The 6,228-nt window shown below is 58.3% G+C and overlaps 1 long non-coding RNA gene across 2 annotated transcripts in view; it reads left to right on the forward strand.

Moving 5' to 3' along the window:
• Positions 1 to 5,839, forward strand: part of LOC148135073 (uncharacterized) — a 50,576-nt gene extending 44,737 nt beyond the window's left edge. For both annotated transcript variants that reach the window (XR_015755531.1, XR_015755532.1), the window contains one exon: positions 5,339 to 5,839. This is a non-coding gene — a long non-coding RNA (uncharacterized LOC148135073). The remainder of the gene's footprint in view (positions 1 to 5,338) is intronic.
• The last annotated feature ends 389 nt before the right edge of the window (positions 5,840 to 6,228 follow it).

A 6,228-nucleotide genomic window follows, 5' to 3' on the forward strand; every position in this document is an offset into this window, starting at 1 on the left:
CCCCCCCCTCTGTCCCCCCCCTCTGTCCCCACCCTTTCTGCCCCCCCCTTTCTGCCCCCCCCTTTCTGCCCCCCCTCCCTCTGTCCCCCCTTCTCTCTGTCCCCCCTCTCTCTGTCCCCCCCTCTCTCTGTCCCTCCCTCTCTCTGTCCCCCTCTCTCTGTCCCCTCCCTCTCTCTGTCCCCCCCTCTCTCTGTCCCCCCCTCTCTCTGTCCCCCCCTCTCTCTGTCCACCCCCTCTCTCTGTCCCCCCTCTCTCTCTGTCCCCCCCTCTATCTCCCCCGCTCCCTGTTCCCCCTCTCTCTGTCGCCCCCTCTCTCTGTCGCCCCCTCTCTCTGTCGCCCCCTCTCTCTGTCGCCCCCTCTCTCTGTCGCCCCCTCTCTCTGTCGCCCTCTCTCTCTGTCGCCCTCTCTCGCTGTCGCCCTCTCTCGCTGTCGCCCTCTCTCGCTGTCGCCCTCTCTCTGTCCCATCCGACCCCTCTCTCTGTCCCTTCTCTCTCTCTGTTCCCCGCTCTCTATCCCCCTCTATCTGTCCCCTCTCTCTCTCCCTGGCTCTTTGACCCCTTCTCTGTCACCCTCTCTCCCTGCCCCCTATCTCACTGCCCCCTCTCTCTATCTCCCGCTCTCTAACCCCTTCTCTGTCATCCTTCTTTCTGCGCCCTCTTTCTCTGCCCACCTCTGTCTGAACCCTGTCCCCGTCTCTGTCCCCCTCTCTCTCTGTCCCCCTCTCTCTCTGTCCCACTCGCTCTCCCGTCCGCCTCGCTCTCCCATCCGCCTCGCTCTCCCGTCCGCCTCGCTCTCCCGTCCGCCTCGCTCTCCCGTCCGCCTCGCTCTCCCGTCCGCCTCGCTCTCCCGTCCGCCTCGCTCTCCCGTCCGCCTCGCTCTCCCGTCCGCCTCGCTCTCCCGTCCGCCTCGCTCTCCCGTCCGCCTCGCTCTCCCGTCCGCCTCGCTCTCCCGTCCGCCTCGCTCTCCCGTCCGCCTCGCTCTCCCGTCCGCCTCGCTCTCCCAACCGCCTCGCTCTCCCAACCGCCTCGCTCTCCCAACCGCCTCGCTCTCTCTCCCCCTCGCTCTCCCAACCGCCCCTCTCTCTCTCTCCCCCTCGCTCTCCCAACCGCCTCGCTCTCTCTCCCCCTCGCTCTCCCAACCGCCTCTCTCTCTCTCCCCCGCTCTCCCAAACGCCTCTCTCTCTCTCGCCCTCTCTCTGTCGCCCTCTCTCTGTCGCCCTCTCTCTGTCGCCCTCTCTCTGTCGCCCTCTCTCTGTCGCCCTCTTTCTGACCCCGTCTCTCTCCCACCTGCCTCTCCCTCTGCCCCGCTCTCTGCCCCCTCTCTCTGTCGCACTCTCTCTGTCCCCCTCTGTCTCCTACCCGCCTCTCTCTATTCCCCCTCTTTGTCCCACTCTCTCTCTGTACCCCTCTCTCTGTTCCCTCTCTCTCTCTGTCCGCCTCTCTCTGCCATCTGCCTCTCTCTGACCCCCTCTCTCTCCCACCCGCCTCTCTCTCTGTCCCCCTCTTTCTCTCCGCCTCTCTCTCTGTACCCCTCTCTCTGTTCCCCTTTCTCTCTGGCCCCCTCTCTGTCACCCTCTCTCTGCCCCCCCTCTCTGTCCCCCTCTCTCTCTGTCCCCCCCTCTCTCTGCCCCCCCCTCTCTCTGCCCCCGCCCCTCTCTCTGTCCCCCCCTCTCTCTGTCCCCCTCTCTCTCTGTCCCCCCCTCTCTCTCTGTCCCCCCCTCTCTCTCTGTCCCCCCCTCTCTCTCTGTCCCCCCCTCTCTCTCTGTCCCCCCCTCTCTCTCTGTCCCCCCTCTCTCTCTGTCCCTCCCTCTCTCTCTGTCCCCCCCTCTCTCTCTGTCCCCCACTCACTTCATCCCCCCAATTTCTGTCCCCCTATCTCCCCCGACTCTGTACCCCTCTCTGTCCCCCACTCTCTGCCCCCCTCTCTCTGTCCCCTCTATCTCCCCCTCTCTCTGTCCTCCTCTCTCTGTCCCCTATCTCTCTCCCCCACTCTCTGACCCCCTCTCTGTTACCCTCTCTCTGCCCCCTTCTCTCTGCCCCCTCTCTGTCCCCCACACTCTCTGTCCCCCTCTCTCTGACCCCCTCTCTCCCCCCCTCTCTGTCCCCCACTCTCTGTCCCCCTCTCTCTCTATCCCCCTCTCCCTGTCCCCTCTCTCTCTCCCCCCCGCTGTGTGACCCCCACTCTGTCGCCCTCTGCCCCCTCTCTCTGTCCCCCTCTCTCTGTCCCCCACTCTCTCCATCCCCCCACTCTCTGTCCCCCTCTCTTTGACCCCCTCTCTCTCTCCCACTCTGTACCCCTCTCTCTGTACCCCTCTCTCTGTCCCCCTCTCTCTGTCCCCCTCTCTCTGTCCCCTTCTCTCTGTCCCCTTCTCTCTGTCCCCTTCTCTCTGTCCCCTTCTCTCTGTCCCCTTCTCTCTGTCACCATCTCTCTGTCACCATCTCTCTGTCCTCATCTCTGTCAATCCCCCTCTCTCTGTCCCCTCTCTCTCTGTCCCCTCTCTCTCTGTCCCCTCTCTCTCTGTCCCCTCTCTCTCGCTCCCCCAGTCTCTCTGTCCCCCTCTCTCTGTCCCGTCGATCTCTCCCTCGCTCTCTGCCCCCCTCTGTCGCCCTCTCTCTGCCCCCGCTCTCTCTTTCTACCCTCTCTCTCTGTCCCCCACTCTCTCCATCCCCCACTCACTGTCCCCCTCTCTTTGACCCCCCTCTCTCCCCCCCACTCTGTACCCCTCTCTCTGTCCCCCTCTCTCTGTCTCCCTCTATATTCCCCTCTCTCTGTGCCCCTCTCTCTGTCACCCTCTCTCTGCCCCTTCACCCTCCCACCCGCCTCTCTCTTTCGCCCATCTCACTGTCCCCCTCTCTCTTTGTCCCTCTCTATCTTCCCCACACTCTGCCCCCCTCTCTCTCTCTGCCCTCCTCTGTCTCTGTCCCCCTCTCTCTCTCTGTCCCCCTCTCTCTGTCCCCCTCTCTCTGTCCCCCTCTCTCTGTCCCCCTCTCTCTGTCCCCCCCTCTCTCTGTCCCCCTCTCTCTCTGTCCCCCTCTCTCTCTCTGTCCCCCTCTCTCTCTCTGTCCCCCCCTCTCTCTCTGTCCCCCCCTCTCTCTCTGTCCCCCCCTCTCTCTCTGTCCCCCCCTCTCTCTCTGTCCCCCCCTCTCTCTCTGTCCCCCTCTCTCTCTCTGTCCCCCTCTCTCTCTCTGCCCCCCCTCTCTCTCTGTCCCCCTCTCTCTCTGTCCCCCTCTCTCTCTGTCCCCCCCTCTCTCTGTCCCCCCCTCTCTCTCTGTCCCCCCCTCTCTCTCTGTCCCCCCCTCTCTCTGACCCCTTCTCTCCCTGACCCCCCTCTTATCTCCCCCACTCTCGGTGTCCCTCTCTCTGTCCCCCTCTGTCTGACACCCTCTATATCCCCCACTCTCTGTGCCCCTCTCTCTCTGACCCCCTCTCTCCCTGACCCCCCTCTATCTCCCCCAATCTCGATGTCCCTCTCTCCCCCAATCTCGATGTCCCTCTCTCTGTCCCCCTCTCTCTGACACCCTCTATCTCCCCCACTCTCTGTGCCCCTCTCTCTGTCGCCGTTTCTGTCTCCCCCCTTTCTCTGTCCACCCTCTCTCTGTCCCCCTCTCTCTGTCCCCCTCTCTCTGTCCCCCTCTCTCTGTCCCCCTCTCTCTGTCCCCCTCTCTCTGACCCCTTTCTCATTATGTCCTCCCCTATTTCTCTCTCTCCCTCCCTCACCTTATCTCTCCCTTCGCTCTCTCTCTCTCTCCGTCTCTCCCTGCTCCTTCGCTCTCTCTCCATCTTCTCTCACTCTCGATCCCCCTCCCTCGGTGTCTCTCTCTCTCCCCACCTCCCTCCGTTTCTCTCTGACTCAATCTCTCTCCCTCCTGTCCTGCCCTTCTTCTCTCTCTGACACCCTCTGTCTCCCTGGTCCTTCCCTCTCCCTCTGACCTAGAGACTGGGTGTTTGTGGTGAGGCTGCGTGTGGGGGGTGGGGGTGATATGATTGAGAGATGTGGGAGGTGGGGAAAATGGGGTAGAGACGACATTGCGGGAGGGAGACAGAGACGGCAGGAGAGAGAGAGTGAGGGTGAGGGGGAGAGAGAAGAATGGAGGCAGGTGGAGAAACTCATGTTGGGGGTGTGAGAGAGAGAGAGGGAGAGTGAGGCAGAAAGAATAGTGGAGGCAGGTGGAGAATCCGGGGTTGGGGGCGGTGTCTGAGAGGGGACCAGAGAGAGTGAAAGGGAGAGGAGGTGAGAGAGAGAGACAGTGTGCAGAAAGAGAAAGAGAGGGAGAGAATTGAGGAGGAAGAGTGGGGGAGAGGAAATGGGGAGGCCAGTTTGGAGTGGGGGGTGGGGACAGAGGGAGTTAAACCCAGCTCCTGAGCTCAGGGCCCAGTGCCCTCCACTTCCCTGAGGACCAGGACTTGGGGCTGAGTCTGTCTCTCTCCAGCTCAGCTTCTCCAACACACAACAACATCGGTCACTCTGCTGCTCGGCACGCTTTAATCAACATTTTTATTGGTTACAAATGGAAGTGAGGGATACAGTCGGTGGGATGTTGCCTTTTCTCACTGGCCCCTGAGTTGTGAGAAACATTGAAATGTTTTCCTGTAACCTCCCTGTGGGATAAGGATGGACAACCCAGCGCTACCCTCAGTCTGTTACCATAGCGACAGGCTGCCCCATCGCTGAAACACTGAACTGAAATGAGAAAATCCCGGATGGATTGATTAATGAGGGAATTTGAGTGATGGATGGATCTGGGTGAAGGGATATTTCAGCACATTCTTCAGCTGCTGCCTGAACTTAGTCTGGGTCACGGCATAAATCACGGTGTTTGTGCAGCAACTGAGGAGCTGCAGCATGAAGCCCAATTCCAGCACAAAGAGATGGAGATACAGAGGGGTATTCACAATCCGCCACATCCGTCTCCATATAGAATACAGCATGAACGTTGACCATAACAGGATGAAATTGGCCGAGATCACAAACAGTAAAATGATGGATTTTTTTCGGTTTATCATTTCAGTGTCAGACTGAGCGTCCCCATTGGTGTGAGCGCGGAGTCTCCTGCGGGCTCTGCTGGTCACTACAATGTGTCTGACGGTGAGAACATTGAGCAGCAGAATCAGGAGAAATGGGACACACGGGGTTAGAATGTGGTGGAGGAACTCGATTGTGACCCAGACACTGGAGGATATAACAGCGGCTGTTACATCACAAAACCAGGGGTCGTTCACCAGCCAATACCGAGCCGAGAGCATAAAATACCAGGAAATGTTCTTTAAACAGCTCAGCACAGTCACTGCTCCCAGAACCACAGCCGCCGTCTTCTCACTGCAATATTTACTTTTCAGCTTCTGGCAACAAATGGCCACAAACCGATCAAAGGTGAACGTGACGGTGAACCAGACAGAGCAGTCAGTAGCTGCATAAACCAGGACGGCGTGGATATTACACACGGGGACGGAGTACACCAGGAAATAAAACTGTTCCCGATAAACAATGGGAATGTGTCTCAGGATCAGGTCGAGGATAATGACCAGGAGATCCGCCGCTGCCATGGCCCCCAGGTAACGTCTGACACAGGGAGACAATCCACAATCTTTATAAAGCAAGACGTAGATGGTCACTACGTTAACTGTGAGGAAGGAAAACAAACCCATTATCCTTCAGCCTGGAGGCAAATGGACCCGTTTGATCGGGGACCCAGTGAGATTTTCACATGTGTCCCTGTATTCAGTGATATTGGTGTGAGGTCAGCTGCTGTGTGGTTTTGAAATTACGTTTATGTAATATTAATGTAGTGTCTTTTTGAAACAGTATATTGCTGTAGAGTTGGAGTAGGGTGATAAGCAATTAAGAGAAATGAGGTCTCCGAGTTGTGAATAGTTGATGTAAAATGCTCAGTTTCAGGGTTAAAAAAATAAATTGGTGTTTTTATTTAAACAGTGGAATTTGGGAGTTCTCTGTCCCTCATATTTTAACAGTTTACAAGGCAAATTGAGCATTTCTTTATGTTTAGTTTAAATTACCAGATGAGCTCAATGTTGTGTCCTAACAATTGCTGTGTGTGTATCTGTGTCTCTGTGTGGGGCAGGTCTGGCAGTCTCTGTGGTGCTTAAAGTGATGCAATGCCACCCTCTGCTGGCCTCCCCACGCCACTGCACAGACATTGGCAAAGGGTGAATACCAACAGGGATTCATTCAGAGAGGGCGAGGGAGAGGGCATCTGCTCACAGCACCA

The sequence above is a fragment of the Chiloscyllium plagiosum genome, unplaced genomic scaffold, assembly GCF_037043375.1.
Source record: "Chiloscyllium plagiosum isolate Xiang-an unplaced genomic scaffold, Cpla_swu_hap1 HiC_scaffold_51, whole genome shotgun sequence".
Taxonomy (NCBI): Eukaryota; Metazoa; Chordata; class Chondrichthyes; order Orectolobiformes; family Hemiscylliidae; genus Chiloscyllium; species Chiloscyllium plagiosum.